Below are 17,824 nucleotides of genomic sequence, written 5' to 3' on the forward strand. Positions count from 1 at the left end.
AGTTGGAGATACAAAAATAAATAGAACTCAGTGCCTGCTCTTCCATAATTCACGGTCTAGGTGTGGCCTTCATGTAACAAACGATTGCAGGGCTGTGAGATAAAGGCTATAATAAGATGCAGTGGTGACGCACACAGCCTGTGCTGAAGAGTGAGGGGAACATATGTTTTCATCTGAGAGAGTGGTATGAATCGAGCTCCCTCTCAACAAATCCATTTAAGTGTGCGCTATAGAATGATGAAAAAGAGCCATGCTGTGGAGTCTCCCTGAGGACTAAGTTGAACGTATTGATCCCTGGGATGAGCATATGGCTGAGATCTTCCTTTCATTCTCAGAGTTGGGCGCATCAAGTCAGTGAAGGCTTGAGGGCTTCTGACTCCCTTTTTGAGCATTATTGGTGAAATTTTATACAAGTTATACTCCTGTCTGTGTATATTCATGTCTCTGTATGTTCTGGCCAGTGTATACATAACACAAAGGCAAAACAAAAATGTAAGAGGGCAAAACAAAATACAAAGACACATTCAGTTGTATCAAGGAAATAAATTAGGTGATATGACTTCTGGGGCACAAATCTGTTTTCAGTCTCAGTATTCTCCTTTTTCTTTAGGACTGAGGGCATGTGGGCAATTATAAAAGAAATAACTACTCTCTCAAAGAGCGGCAGTGCAGGGTGATGGTTAAGAGCATGGGGCCCAGAATCTATAGGGTCTGGTCCCAGGCAGGGCCACTGACTACTTCAGGGATGCCAGGTACAATATTTAACTCAAGAAAGCCTTAGTTTGCTCATCTGAACAATGGGGATGTAAATGCAATTTTTTTTTTTCCTCTTCATAGTATCATTGTGAGGATGACCTGATGCTTGATAATGGCTTAATGCATGTGATGACAATAATGATGATGAAAAGCCGCCCATGTTACAGGAGTGGGGTCTGACCAGGGGAAGCCCTTGGTCCAGTGGCTGTCAAAGTTTTCAGCATATTAGCATCATGTAGGGCAGGCTTCATGGATATGTCCCTGTATGAAGCTGTGTCCAAAGAAGAGGCTTCCCCACTTGGAGTAATGCTCCGCTGTTGTCATCTTAACACTCTCAAATTTAAAAGAGTCCTGTATTTTAATTTGAAAATGGGCCCTGCAAATTACACAGCTGGTCCTCACTGGGTTGTGTTTAAAAATCCCAATGCCTGAGCTCCACCCTACATCAATTAAGTCAGAATCTCATAAGCTGGGATCAGAGAGTCTTCTCATCTTTTAAAGTTCCACAGAGGAGTCTTCTACGTAGCAAAGTTGAGGAAACACTGCCTTGATTTTCCAGCTGATTACTGGCAGTCCAAGGCGGTTTTTGCCTCCGTGGCCTATGTCACTGTACTGGGGAAACTTGTTTTAGGTATAAATTTCTAATTCACGAGAATTCACATATATTCCTTATCTTTGAATCATATCTATATCACACTGTACACACCCATCCATATAGCTGAGGGATGACTAACCCTGAAGTCAGATCACAGGAAACTTACTCTCTTTAATCTGTCAAGTGGGCCTAAAATAACACTTATATCAGGACTTCCCTGGTGGTCCAGTGGCTAAGACTCTATGCTCCCAATGTGAACCTGCTCCCAGGTCTGATCCCTGGACCTCGGTTTGATCCCTGGGTCAGAAAGATCCCCTAGAGAAGGGAATGGCTACCCACTCCAGTATTCTTGTCTGGAGAATTCCATGAACAGAGGAGCCTTGTGGGCTACAGTTGATGGGATCACACAGAGCTGGACACAACTGAGAGGCTAACACTTTCACTTTCTTCAGGGAACTAGATCTCACATGATGCATCTACGAATTCATATTCTGCAACTGCAACTAAAGATCTCTTATGCCACAACTGAAGACCTGGTACAGCCAAATAAATAAAGTTCAAAAAAAAAAAAAAATAACGCCTACATCACACAATAGTTATGAGAATTAAATGAGATAATTCGTATTAAGTTCCTACCAGAAAGCCTGACACAAAATAGGCATTCAATATATGTGAGCTATTCTTCATGTTACAATGCCTACAGGCTGTTTTGGCTTGATCATTAACAGGAAACTTTGATGACCTGAAAGACTCCTGTCATGAGAACATCCCTAAGGTACTTGTTTCCAAGTCCACGGTTAGTTATTCTTTAGAGCGTAGAAGGCATTTAGTCTGAGGAAGTACAGAGGCTTGAGGCAAGCAGCATCATAGTGTATAAAGGCAAGTTGTGAATAATTTATTCGTCCTGCCAAGCTGTCAAATTACTGAAGAGTTTTCCCAAGCCCCATCTGACCCAATCTCTCAGACCTCTGCACCTTAAAGAAGACATGGCTAATTGGAAGAGAAAAAACATCCACAACCCACATGGCCTGATCACATCAAAACACGCCATCTGTCACTCCTATGCTCTTAGTCACCACCCCAGCCCACAAAAGTCTCTCCATCATCAATGAACTTATATTTGTTTGTTGATTACTGATCATTATTATCTGTTTATTCTGATAGCCTTCATTTTCGGTACAAAGATGAGAGAATGGTTGCTGCAATGCATTTTTAGAGCACCAGGTATACTGTGATGCAGATGGATAGGTTTTAAGCCTTAGAGGGGAATGAGGACAAAATGAAATAGAGATGATGTTTGAAGGCATAAACAAACCATGCACTTACAGCCTTAATTTTGCAGTTTGCAATTTTAATTTCCTATTTTCCTCCTTGAGAGGGATTACTTGGCATGTTGCTAGTATCACAGAGGGAAAAAAATATGATTGCCTTTTGGTAGAGAATTGCAAAGAACTGTGTAAATACTAATTTAATTAGAATTCAGCATGAAAGCCAAAAGCCAGAAATTATTTATCTGCCTGACACCTGGTTGACACGCTTACTTGGCATGGTGGTTCTCAATCTGGCAGTACTTCAGGATTGCTTGGTGAGCCTCAGTGAAATCACCCCAAAACTCTGGCCCTGTTTTTGACCAGTTAAATTTGAATTGTTGGGGATGGAGTCTGGGCACCATTTTTTTGCCTTTGAAGCAGACTTAATTTTTTTTTAGGTGTGTGTGTTAGTCACTTAGTCATGTCCAACTCTTTGCAATCCCATAGACTCACCAGGATCCTCTGTCCATAGGGTTCTCCAGGGAAGAATGCTGGAATGCATTGCCATTCCCTCCTCCAGGGGATCTCCTCAACCCCGGGACTGAACTTGGTTCAGTTTTAACCCCTGGCAATCACTGACCTGCTTACTGTCTCCATAGTTTTGCCTTTTCCAATTGTCATATAGTTGGAAGCATATTATAAATTGCCTTTTCAGATTGGTTTCTTTCACTGAGTAATATGCATTTAAGCTTCCTGTATGCATTTTCAGAGCTTGGTAATTCTTTTTAGCACTGTATACTATTTTCATTGTCCAGATGTACTACAGGGTACTTATCTTTTCACTTACTGAAGGGCGTCTTAATTGTTCCAAGTTTTGGCAATTACGAAGAAAGCTACTGTGAACATCTGTGTATGGGTTTTTGTATGGATGTAAATTTTCAACTCATTTGGGCAAATATCAAGGTGCAGATTGCTGGATTGTGTGAGAAGAGTGTGTTGAGTTTTGAAACTGTCTGGCTGTCTTGAAAAGTGGTTGCACCATTTTGCATTCCCACCAGCAATGAATGAAAGTTCCTGTTGCTCCACATTCTTACCACCACTTGGTGGTGTCGGTGTTCTGGATTTTAGCCATTCTAAGAGGCGTGTCACAATATCTTATTGTTTTAATTTGTATTTCCTGATGAAGTCCAGTGTGAAGCGTCTTTTTAGATGCTTATTTGCTATCTGTATATCTTCTCGTCCAACTGTTTGTGACCCTATGGACCACTGCCCACCAGGCTCCTCTGTTCATGTGATTCTACAGGCAAGAATACTGGAGATGGGTTGCCATTCCCTTCTCCAGGGGAATCTTCCTGACCCAGAGATCAAACCTGGGTTTCCTGCATTGCAGACAGATTCTTTACCACTGAGCCAGTAGCCTGTTTGGGTATTTGGCCTACTTTTAAATAGGCAGGTTGTTCATTTTCTTACTGCTAAGTTTTAAGGGTTCTTTGTATATTTTGTATAATAGTCCTTTATCAGATATGTCTTTTGCAAATATTGCCTCCCAGTCTGTGGTTTGTCTTCTCTTTCTCTTGATGGAGCATCAGTTAAAAAAAATCTCCTCTGGTGATTCTACTATGTAGCAGAGTTAAGATGGAGCCCCAGTAGAAATGTGAGGGATCCTTATAGAACCCTCAAGGGCTGCATGCTTTAAGAGTTGAGAAGGTACAAAAGCAGTTTAAAAAAACCCCACAAAAACACCACCACCATATTTGATTCTGGTTGGACTGTACCTGTAAGCAAACAATAATGTTGATGTTTCATTTAAAAAGAAAAGCACACACAAACATACCTTCAGCAAAGTAGGAATAAGGACTTTTTCCTGCTAAAAGCAACTTTAGTGCTGCTAGTTCTCTGGCCCTGAGGGCATCATGGCAGCAGAATAAAATCAGTGCAAAACTCAGTGTGGCTTTTTTCCTTTAGTTGTCTCTCACTTTTAGTTTTTCTACACTTAACTCAGGCATTTGGAGTTTCCCTGGCACACCTCAGTTAGACCTGAGCCTCCCTGATAGGCAGCCACACTAGCTGTCCACATTACCCAACGGAGCAGAGAGTGTTTTTCACTCTGCAATGCAATCCACCCTCCTCACTGCTGTGTTCAGGTTCCTGAGGGACCAGATACTGTGCCCCCCGCCCCGCCCCAATGAATGTTATTCCACTTCTGAAAGAGACTTCTGCCTTGAATCTCTGCCTTTAGAGAACTTCCAACATAATATGGAAGGAATTACCCCTTTACTCTGGGGCTTCCCTGGTGGCTCAGATGGAAGAGAATCCGCCTGTGATGCAGGATACCCGGGTTCAATCCCTGGACTGGGAAGATCCCCTGGAGTAGGACATGGCAACCCACTCCAGTATTCTTGCCTGGAGAATCCCCATGGACAGAGAAGCCTTGTGGGCTACACTCCATGGGGTCACAAAGAGCCGGACACCACTGAGCATACACACAGGCACACTCCTTTGCTGTAATGCCTAAAAGCCTACATTAGTCCAGGACCTGCCTGCATCCTCTGGGGCTCTGACTACTGTTTGATTCTGAAACCAAAGGGTCCCCTAAACTACAAAGGCTGCTCATCTATGCTGACTCTAAATAGAGAGCAACTCTACAAAGAGAGAGAGGGAAGGGGAAAGGATATAAGTAGAGAGCATTTAGTTACCTGATAACCAGTTAGAGTGAGCTGTGCAGTATAAATGAACTGTATTAAGCTGTGTGAAGTCTCTTCTTCACCCAGTAGCCAGTGATCCTTAGTTATACAAGTCAGATCATGTCACTCCTCTTAGAAATCTCTCGTGGTCTCTCAACTCACTAGGAAGAAAGTCCAAAGTCCTTATCGCAGTCTACAAGGCTCTGTGGGGTCTGCACCCCACAGAGTGCAGACTGGGGCTCGGTAGCCCAGTCTCCTGTAGATCACTGAGCTTCCATTGCCCTGGCCTTCTGGATGTTCTTAGGACGCACCAAGCACCTCAGCATGTAATTGCTATTCCCTCGGTCAACAAGATTCTTCTCGGGAGGTTGGCATGATACCTCCCCTCCTTATGGGAGATACAAGCTGATCCTCTTATTTAAGATACCACCTCTCTCCACCTCTGTCACTCTCTCTCCTCTTACCCTGCGCTTTGTATTCCTTTGCATTATTTATATCCACTTGACACACCATGGAGTTTTTGTTTATTGTATGTTTTCTCCTGCTAGAACGCGGGGGCTTCCCTGATAGCTCAGTTGGTAAAGAATCCACCTGCAGTGCAGGAGATCCCAGTTCAATTCCTGGGTCGGGAAGATCCGCTGGAAAAGGGATAAGCTACCCACTCCAATATTCTTGGGCTTCCCTGGTGGCTCAGCTGGAAAAGAGTCCTCTTGCAGTGCAAGAGACCTGGGTTCAATCCCTGGGTTGGGAAGATCCTCTGGAGAAGTGAAAGGCTTCCCACTGCAGTATTCTGGCCTGGAGAATTCCATGGACTGTATAGTCCATGGGGTCGCATGGAATCACAGAGCCAGACACAAATGAGCGACTTTCACTTTCCCACTAGAAAGCAACCTCCCTGAGAGCAGAGGCTTGTCTTATCCACAGCTGCATTCCCAGTGCCTAGGTTGGTGACTGTTAGACCTGCACTGGTGTCAAGTAAAGTGGACTTGACATTTGAAAGATCATTCTTTCAAATGACCCCTTAGCAGAGGTCTTTCTCCAGCATGCTAAGGACAGCTGGCCAACATTTCCATCTGAACATCTGAGCATGTTAGAAACCTGTAAGCTGCAGCACAGCAAGGACTCTATTGTTTTGTCCAGCAATTTCTCCCCAGCACCCAAGACAATGTGGGTCTGCAGCCTGTGCTCAACGTGTGTTCATGAATGTTCAGAACTGAACACTCTCCCACAAGCGTAGCCATAAACCCGGGAGACCACCTTGACTTCTCCCCATTCTTCATCTCACACACCAAGTCACATGTCAGTCTTTGTGGATTGTATCCTATTTACATCTGTGAAATATCATAGATCTCTCTAATCCTATGGCCATTACTCTGGGCTTTGTAAGTCTCACTAGCATCATTATAGTAGTTTCCTACCTAATACTTCTATCCTTAACCTAGATTTCCTCTAATTCATTCTTTAGCTGACAGGCTAAAAGAGATCTTGTCTCTTGTTTTATGCTTAAACCTTGTTAATGATTTCACATTGTGCTCAAGATACAGTGCAAACTCTTTAATATGACTGGCATGGAGTACATGATTAGATCCCTGCTTTTCTTTCAAATCAGACCCTACACTCCAGACACAATGGCCCAGGGCCCTGTCTTAGCTCTGGACCTCTGCCCACCGTGTGTATGCGTAGGGGGGTGTTCTCACTGCCTGAACACACTTATTCCCTTCTCTCTGTCCACACAACTGACGCCTACGATTGTCCTCAACTCCCTTCAACAGGGGGTTATGCATCTTGGTTGAAGCACCTCCTCAAACACGTGCACTGATTGTACCCCCTTGTTCCCCATTGTGTCACCAGCACCTAAGCCATCCTGGGGACACAGCAGAGATTCAGCAAATGTTTCTTGATCAGCTACATCCTGTGATGGTGTAGTGATTAGGGTGTGGGGTGGCCAGAGAGCATACGTGTTACGTTTAAGCATCTAGTATTTAGAGCAAGCCCTGTATCTTCACAATCATCAGTGTCTTAATATGAATGGTGGGAAACACCTGGAGGTGGTGAGGGACAGGGAAGCCTGGTGTCCTAGTCCCTGGGGTCGTGAAGAGACTGATGTGACTTGGGGACTGAACAACACGGACTGTGTAGGGTTCACACGTGTATCTCTGGGGCCTAGCACTGGGCCTGGCACGTTATGAATAAACACTCTGAAAATGTCTGCAAAATGAAGGTTGCATTATTATTGCAGCAGAATTTTTTAAAAAAATACACTGTAGCTCAACTCTGGTAAAAAGGTAGGATAGCTCAGTTGGTAAAGAACCCACCTGCAATGCAGAAGACCTTGGTTTGATTCCTGGGTCGGGAAGATCTGCTGGGGAAGGGATAGGCTACCCACTCCAGTATTCTGGCCTGGAGAACTCCATGGGCTGCATAGCTCATGGGGTTGCAAAAAGTCAAACGTGACAGAGCAACTTCCACTTCACTTTAATGACAAGAACGAGAACTTAAAAAGAATTCAAATAATTTTGGTTGCTTTAATGTGAACCACTCCTGCCTGTAGTAGGAAGGGTCTTAATGCCAACCACCAAATAATTGCCAGTTTTACCAAATTTTCCTAAGATATTTGAACTGTTTTTAAGGGACATGCAATATGAGTGTGAATATGATGTTCATGGAATAACAATACACACACACACAAATCTTGACTTTTAGGGAGGTAATATGTTATAGTGGTTTCAGTGTGTCTTTCATGTGTCATCCATAGATGCAGAAACTAATATAAATTACTTAACCTCCCAAGTCTCACTTTACTAGATTATAAAATAGGAATAATACATAATTTTAAAATGATGTATTGAGATAAATACTGTATATAACACTTGATATAGCAAGCATAAACCATTTTAGAAAGTGTACCTGATTATTATTGCTAAGTATTATTAAAGATAATCCAGTCACCTTTCATGTAATCAAATTCCTATTGAGCAGTCCTTTGACTCAACTGTGCCCTGAAGCTCTCTAGTCATCCTTTCATCATCCCTAACCTGTCATATGCTAAAGCTGAAACTCCAGTACTTTGGCCACCTCATGCGAAGAGTTGACTCATTGGAAAAGACTCTGATGCTGGGAGGGATCGGGGGCAGGAGGAGAAGGGGACGACAGAGGATGAGATGGCTGGATGGCATCACTGACTCGATGGACGTGAGTCTGAGTGAACTCTGGCAGTTGGTGATGGACAGGGAGGCCTGGCGTGCTGCGACTCATGGGGTCGCAAAGAGTTGGACACGACTGAGCAACTGAACTGAACTGAACCTGTCATAATTCCACTTACATCAGGTCTAGTAATTTAAGGAGGCAAATGTGAAGGATGGGCCTACAATATCCCTAATCTACAGAATTTCTGACACAAAAATATCAAAGATTATGCATTCTGGAAGGAGAACTAGGAAAACTCTATGGAGATATCTCTAATGGAAAGTGAAAGTGAAAGTGAATTTGCTCAGTCGTGTCCGACTCTTTGTGACCCCATGGACTGTAGCCTACCAGGCTCCTCTGTCCATGGGATTTTCCAGGCAATAGAACTAGAGTGGATTGCCATTTCCTTCTCCAGGGGATCTTCCCGACCCAGGGATTGAACCCGGGTCTCCCGCATTGTAGACACATGCTTTACCGTCTGAGCCACCAGGGAAGTCACCATCTCTAATGGAAATCGTATTTAAATTTTTAATATTGGAGACATTATGGTAGGAGTTTCAGCTATTTTAACAAAAGCCATAGATGTAGACTTGTTTTGGGGCAAGAGGATCAGGTAGATATTTTTTTTTTTTTTATTATTATTTTTTTTTTTTTTTATTTTTTTTTTTTATTCTTCCAATTTTATTTTATTTTTAAACTTTACATAATTGTATTAGTTTTGCCAAATATCAAAATGAATCCACCACAGGTATACATGTGTTCCCCATCCCGAACCCTCCTCCCTCCTCCCTCCCCATACCATCCCTCTGGGCCGTCCCAGTGCACCAGCCCCAAGCATCCAGCATCGTGCATCAAACCTGGACTGGCAACTCGTTTCCTACATGATATTTTACATGTTTCATTGCCATTCTCCCAAATCTTCCCACCCTCTCCCTCTCCCACAGAGTCCATAAGACTGTTCTATACATCAGTGTCTCTTTTGCTGTCTCGTACACCGGGTTATTGTTACCATCTTTCTAAATTCCATATATATGCGTTAGTATACTGTATTTATGTTTTTCCTTCTGGCTAACTTCACTCTGTATAATAGGCTCCAGTTTCATCCACCTCATTAGAACTGATTCAAATGTATTCTTTTTAATGGCTGAGTAATACTCCATTGTGTATATGTACCACAGCTTTCTTATCCATTCATCTGCTGATGGACATCTAGGTTGCTTCCATGTCCTGGCTATTATAAACAGTGCTGCGATGAACATTGGGGTACACGTGTCTCTTTCCCTTCTGGTTTCCTCAGTGTGTATGCCCAGCAGTGGGATTGCTGGATCATAAGGCAGTTCTATTTCCAGTTTTTTAAGGAATCTCCACACTGTTCTCCATAGTGGCTGTACTAGTTTGCATTCCCACCAACAGTGTAAGAGGGTTCCCTTTTCTCCACACCCTCTCCAGCATTTATTGCTTGTAGACTTTTGGATCGCAGCCATTCTGACTGGTGTGAAATGGTACCTCATAGTGGTTTTGATTTGCATTTCTCTGATAATGAGTGATGTTGAGCATCTTTTCATGTGTTTGTTAGCCATCTGTATGTCTTTTTTGGAGAAATGTCTATTTAGTTCTTTGGCCCATTTTTTGATTGGGTCGTTTATTTTTCTGGAGTTGAGCTGTAGGAGTTGCTTGTATATTTTTGAGATTAGTTGTTTGTCGGTTGCTTCATTTGCTATTATTTTCTCCCATTCTGAAGGCTGTCTTTTCACCTTGCTAATAGTTTCCTTTGATGTGCAGAAGCTTTTAAGGTTAATTAGGTCCCATTTGTTTATTTTTGCTTTTATTTCCAATATTCTGGGAGGTGGGTCATAGAGGATCCTGCTGTGATGTATGTCGGAGAGTGTTTTGCCTATGTTCTCCTCTAGGAGTTTTATAGTTTCTGGTCTTACGTTTAGATCTTTAATCCATTTTGAGTTTATTTTTGTGTATGGTGTTAGAAAGTGGTCCAGTTTCATTCTTTTACAAGTGGTTGACCAGATTTCCCAGCACCACTTGTTAAAGAGATTGTCTTTAATCCATTGTATATTCTTGCCTCCTTTGTCGAAGATAAGGTGTCCATATGTGCGTGGATTTATCTCTGGGCTTTCTATTTTATTCCATTGATCAATATTTCTGTCTTTGTGCCAGTACCATACTGTCTTGATAACTGTGGCTTTGTAGTAGAGCCTGAAGTCAGGTAGGTTGATTCCTCCAGTTCCATTCTTCTTTCTCAAGGTCGCTTTGGCTATTCGAGGTTTTTTGTATTTCCATACAAATTGTGAAATTATTTGTTCTAGCTCTGTGAAGAATACTGTTGGTAGCTTGATAGGGATTGCGTTGAATCTATAAATTGCTTTGGGTAGTATACTCATTTTCACTATATTGATTCTTCCAATCCATGAACATGGTATATTTCTCCATCTATTAGTGTCCTCTTTGATTTCTTTCACCAGTGTTTTATAGTTTTCTATATATAGGTCTTTAGTTTCTTTAGGTAGATATATTCCTAAGTATTTTATTCTTTCCGTTGCAATGGTGAATGGAATTGTTTCCTTAATTTCTCTTTCTGTTTTCTCATTATTAGTGTATAGGAATGCAAGGGATTTCTGTGTGTTGATTTTATATCCTGCAACTTTACTGTAGTCATTGATTATTTCTAGTAATTTTCTGGTGGACTCTTTAGGGTTTTCTCAGGTAGATATTTTATGAACACTCCCTCAAAAGACAAGCACTCAGGACTGACCAGGGGCTGCATGTGTGTGAGTGACAGTATGCGACATGCCATCCTGAGCTTTTAGTCTATTGAGAAAACTAGGGGGAAAAAAACACCAAAATTCTCCACATAAGATAGGTGTTAAATTTTCTGAATCTTAACAGGAGAGAGCAAAGCAGCAGACTTACCAAAAGGTTTTCTCTAAGTTTCCAGTAATGAGTCATTTAGAAAAAAGACATCTGTTGCATCTAGAAATGGACAAAAGGGACCAAAACCATTCACTAGAAAACAGAATTTGAACCTATGTTGCAAGCAATTTAACAAGTAGTTTCCAAGGCTAAAAATACAAAAGAGAATTAGATTCGACTCTCATGGCTACCAAACCAATACTCTGTTGCATCTTGCCAATTTTATTGTTTTTGTTCTATTATGAGTGCTGATCTTTAAAATTCTGAGACAGAGTGCAATTCTGAATGTCATTCTCATTTGATTATGTGTCATCCATAACTGTTCTCTAAACTTGGTGTACTCATGTATTTGTTCTTCTAAACTGTAGTTACATTGAAAATTAGAAGACCAACCTGTCCATGATTGATTCTCAGTGGCATTATTATGTGATGAAAATATAGTAGGCTTTGTAGTTAGGTCTAATTTGAATCCTAGATCAGCCACTGATGAGGTGTGGGAATCGAGTTAGTTCCCTTCAACTGAATGGAGTTGCTTCATATGTAACATGGAGAACACAATATCTTCCTTGTAGATTTGTTGCAAAGAATACATAAGTATTTGATGTGCTCATTATAGAGTAATGCTAAATGTTTTCCCTTCTAGCTTCCCAAACTGTGGGTCAACTCTAATACAGCCTCCTTATAAATATTCTAAATTGCTGTACAGGAACAAACTGTATTATTGATGGAAAGGGAACTTTAATTAGTCCTTGGACTCCAAGGGAGACACTGTCAAATTCTGTTTTCTGATGAAAGGTGTATCAGAAGGGATCTAGTGTACTTGATGATTAATTAACCCTTTGTTTGACATTTGATGGGCTTCCCTTGTGGCTCAGCTGGTAAAGAATCCGCCTACAATGAGGGAGACCTGGGTTCCATCCTTGGGCTGGGAAGATCCCCTGGAGAAGGCAAAGGCTACCCACTCCCATATTCTGGCCAGGAGAATTTCATGGAGTCCATGGGGTTGCAAAGAGCTGGACATGACTGAGTGACTTTCACTTTCACTTTGACATTTGATGGTTCATAGAAAACCGAATGATAATCAAGCACTAATATGCCAGTTGCTTATTCACTGACTTCTATGACTGGCACTTCTTATACAATATTTCATTTAAACCTTAAAACAACTGGACTTACTTTGCATTTTGATCATTCCTAATTAACAGAGGGAAGCCCTGAGATGCAGAGTTGTACACACTGAAAGTGGCAAATTGAGTGTTTGAGTCTAAAAACTGGATATTTTCACTTCATCACTCTGCTCCCCTCCCCAAATCATAGCATTTTTGAAATGTGTTAGTGGTTGAAGGTACAAAATGCTTTACACACTATGCTCAGTATATTCATATTACAGTTTTAAGAATTTGCTTTCTTTTGTTCCCTTCTATGTTAATTTCTAACAATTATAAATTTTATCACTTTAAAAATTTGATTTCAACCTGATAGCCTAAGTAACCCAAATGCACACATCTAAATTGTATTTCTCCTTGCATTCCTGCCTTTCTCCTTCATCCCTTCCCCACCTTTTCCTCTCTTTCTTTTGGTCATGTCACTCATTTAAATGTTACACATGCATATACAAGTATCAGTTCAGTCACTCAGTCATGTCCGACTCTTTGCGACCCCATGAATCGCAGCACGCCAGGCCTCCCTGTCCATCACAAACTCCCGGAGTTCACTCAGAGTCACGTCCATCGAGTCAGTGATGCCATCCAGCCATCTCATCCTCTGTCGTCCCCTTCTCCTCCTGCCCCCAATCCCTCCCAGCATCAGAGTCTTTTCCAATGAGTCAACTCTTCGCATGAGGTGGCCAAAGTACTAGAGTTTCAGCTTCAGCATCATTCCCTCCAAAGAAATCCCAGGGCTGATCTCCTTCAGAATGGACTGGTTGGATCTCCTTGCAGTCCAAGGGACTCTCAAGAGTCTTCTCCAACACCACAGTTCAAAAGCATCAATTCTTCGGCGCTCAGCCTTCTTCACAGTCCAACTCTCACATCCATACATGACCACTGGAAAAACCATAGCCTTGACTAGACGGACCTCTGTTGGCAAAGTAATGTCTCTGCTTTTGAATATGCTATCTAGGTTGGTCATAACTTTCCTTCCAAGGAGTAAGCGTCTTTTAATTTCACGGCTGCAGTCACCATCTGCAGTGATGTTGGAGCCCAGAAAAATAAAGTCTGACACTGTTTCCACTGTTTCGCCATCTATTTCCCATGAAGTGATGGGACCAGATGCCATGATCTTTGTTTTCTGAATGTTGAGCTTTAAGCCAACTTTTTCGCTCTCTACTTTCACTTTCATCAAGAGGCTTTTTAGTTCCTCTTCACTTTCTGCCATAACGGTGGTGTCATCTGCATATCTGACGTTACTGATATTTCTCCCAGTAATCTTGATCAAGTATACACATATAGAAATATATCAAAGAACTGCAGATGTCTAGTCAGAAAATGATGCTAGACCAATATGGCTTCCTTCCCAGTTTTACCCGTTACTAGTACTGGGCATTCCACAGTCACTTGTAAATCATAGACATGCGTCTCTGATCTTGGCTTCCACATCTTCCCCATGGTTAAAATATGTCTGGTCTAGGTCAGGAGTAAAAACTACTTCAATTTTAGATATATACACTCTAAATGAAAGAAATGCTGTCCAGTAAATTGATGGGCAACTCTTTACTGCTTTTCTTTCTGTGCAGATTATTAATTAATTTTATTATATCTGGAAATGTTTCACTAACCATTGAACCAAAGCCATTGATCTATTCATAACGTACCACATCGATACTTGGAAAACACTCTGGCTTAGGTCACCATAAAGGCCCAGAGTGCAGACAGTTGTGGAACAGAAAAGAGTGAAGAGTCAACATATATACAAATTAATTGCCCAGAAGTGATGTGAAATGAAATTCCAATGAAACATGGGTTCCCATGGATATATATATATATATATTTTAGAACAAAGGAAACTAACAACCCTTTATAATGATACATAATTTTATGTATCATTACATACATACATACATAATTAAGGAAACTTTAAAATAAAAACTCGAAGAAATTAAATTGCTAGTTAAAGGAATTTTCTCTGGCCCTTTTCCATGAGAATTTTTGCTTAAGGTGATTTAGTTGGCTTACTGTTTCCAAAACTTCTTCATTTGCATTTGGTTAGAGATCTCCTAAAATGATATCCTAAAGAATACGTGTGCTATGAAAGTATTTACCTCAAAGTGAATATTAAAGAATATTCTAAAGGATAGGTCCTCATGAAGATAATGCTTTAATTCATAGCTTCAACTTATCCTAAAAATGATGATGGTCATATATGTTATTAAGAGTAAAATCCTCAAATGCCTAGACACATATACAATAATGCCCCATATTTCAGAAACAGTCCTTAATTTCTTCTGCTACCATATCAGATACCACATACATGTCGTAAGTCATGCCTCAAGGTTTGGATTAGCAAATACCACCAAAGCACATGTGGATAAAACAAGAGCTGTACCAAAAACTACAACAAAATCCAGCCATTTCTTGTTTACAAGGGACTCACTTGAAAGAAAAGGAGGACATAGAAAAACTGAAAATAACAAGATGACAAAAAGTACTAGGAAAATAACAATAAAGTAAAAGATAGTATGGCATTACTAATACAGAAAAACTATATTTCTATGAATTACTATACTGCATCATTCTGGGATGAGAATATTAGATGAGACAAAGAGATACTGCGTATTTTAAAGGTAAAAGAGACTTTATAGTAGACAAGTAGATTTGGCTTATATACATCTAAGTGCATAGCTGTAAAATATATAAGGCAAAATATTAGAAACACAAGAAGAAAGATGCATATCTACAATTATTGTAAAACATTAACACATATTTCTCAGAAATTAAGTGATATAAAGGATAAAGCAAATTAAATAATACAATTACAAACTATATCTAATAAACATACAGAGAAATTTTATAGCCAGGAACTGAAAATATATAGTCATTTTTAAAAATATATGGATGTGGAAAGTCTTGCTAAGGAATTGCTGCTACTGTTAAGTTGCTTCAGTCCTGTCTGACTCTGTGTGACCCTATGGACTGCAGCCTGCTAGGCTACTAATTTACTAACTAGTTCACTAATGAGCCTAAGGAAATACCAGCCCAGTATACTAGTCCACTAACTATAAAAAATATTAAAATTAGTGAAATAAGGAGTATTTGATCATCATATAATCAAATAAAATAACAGAAATTTATAGGAAACTAATCACTTGGAAACTTAATCTTTTCTGAATAAATTTTGGCTTGAAAAGGAAATCAAAAGAAATTAAAATTTATAAGCAAAGACAAATGAAAACATAATTTAAATATAACTGTCATATCAAGGCCATACAGCACATAGGCATATACATATGACAGAGTGCTAGACCCTAACAGAGAAAATGCATCTCTGTATTTAAAGATGATAGAATTGGAAAAGTAAAAAACAACAAAACTGTTAGTTGTTTAGATTCAATGTCAACATACAAAATTGGTATCATTTTCTATACATCCAGAATAGGCAATTTAAGAAGTCAATAGAAAAGAATTTCATTCACAGTAACAAAAATCTTAAAGTTCTTAGAAAAAAATTAACATTACGTAAAAGTTGGCTTAAAGCTCAACATTCAGAAAACTAAGATCATAGCATCTGGTCCCATCACTTCATGGCAAATAAATGGGGAAACAGTGGCAGACTTTATTTTCTTGGGCTCCAAAATCTCTGCAGATGGTAACTGCAGCCATGAAATTAAAAGATGCTTACTCCTTGGAAGGAAAGTTATGACCAAACTAGACAGCATATTCAAAAGCAGAGACATTACTTTGCCAACAAAGGTCCGTCTAATCAAGGCTATGGTTTTTCCAGTGGTCATGTATGGATGTGAGAGTTGGAGCATAAAGAAAGCTGCTGTTGCTACGTCACTTCAGTTGTATCCGACTCTGTGTGACCCCAGAGATGGCAGCCCACCAGGCTCCCCTGTCCCTGGGATTCTCCAGGCAAGAACAATGGAGTGGGTTGCCATTTCCTTCTTCAATGCATGAAAGTGAAAAGTGAAAGTGAAGTCGCTCAGTCATGTCTGACTCTTAGTGACCCCATGGACTTCAGCCTACCAGGCTCCTCCATCCATGGGATTTTGCAGGGGAGAGTACTGGAGTGGGTTGCCATTGCCTTCTCTGAAAGAAAGCTGAGTACTGAAGAATTGATTCTTTTGAACTGTGGTGTTGGAGAAGACTCTTGAGAGTCCCTTGGACTGCAAGGAGATCCAACCAGTCCATCCTAAAGGAGTTTAGCCCTAAGTGTTCACTGGAAGGACTGATATTGAAGCTGAAACTCCAAAACTTTGGCCACCTGATGTGAAGAACTGACTCATTAGAAAAGACCTTGATGCTGGGAAAGATTGAAGGTAGGAGAAGGGGACGACAGGATGAGATGCTTGGATGACATCACCGACTCAATGAACATGAGTTTGAGTAAACTCTGGGAGGTGGTGATGGACAGGGAGGCCTGGCATGCTGCAGTCCATGGGGTCGCAAAGAGTCAGACACGACTGAGTGACTGAACTGAACTGATTCAAATCCTATCTGAACTAAGCTACACTACTTTAATGAAAGGCAAAAAAGGGAGACTCGTATGAATGTAAAAGACTACCATGGGGAGTACCATGGGGAGACTCAGCATTGGAAAAATTTACAAATTCATGATTTGATTTCTTTTCAATTAAAATCAATAGAAAATTTCATGGAATTTGAGATCCAGATCCTAAAGTTTTTCTATAGGAGAATATGTATAGAAAATTTGGTAAAATAAAAACAAGAGGAAACAGTAGTAACAAATTTCAAAATAAGCCATAAACCTAAGTAAGGTAACTAAGGTAAAGTGGTGTTAGGGCAAGAAATAGAGGAATGAAGATAGCAAATTCAGAGCCCATCCTGTATATTAAGGAATGTTTTTGGTATTAGAGTGTCAATCCAAATGAATTCTCCCTCAAACTGCTCTGGGAGAGGCGTTGTTTGATTTTCTGAAAGTCGCACTAGAGAAACACAGAGAAGTATTTTTACTGCCTTCATGTGGGCAAGACCTTCCTAAGCAAACCAGAAAATACAGAAATTATAAAGGAAAAGATTAACAAGATTTCCAACAGATGAGATAAAATATATTGTACAATAGAAGATACCATAAATGACCAAAAGGGAGAAAATATTTTTTACAAATGTAACAAAGAATATTCAAAATATACAAAGAACTCTTATAAAGCAGTTATAATAAATTTTAAAAAATTGACAAAGAACATGGAAAAGCAACTAACAGAAGTAAATAATAGAAATAGACACAGAAAGAGAATGTTCAACTTTATT

The sequence above is a fragment of the Bos indicus x Bos taurus genome, chromosome 14 (assembly GCF_003369695.1).
Source record: "Bos indicus x Bos taurus breed Angus x Brahman F1 hybrid chromosome 14, Bos_hybrid_MaternalHap_v2.0, whole genome shotgun sequence".
NCBI classification, from domain to species: domain Eukaryota; kingdom Metazoa; phylum Chordata; class Mammalia; order Artiodactyla; family Bovidae; genus Bos; species Bos indicus x Bos taurus.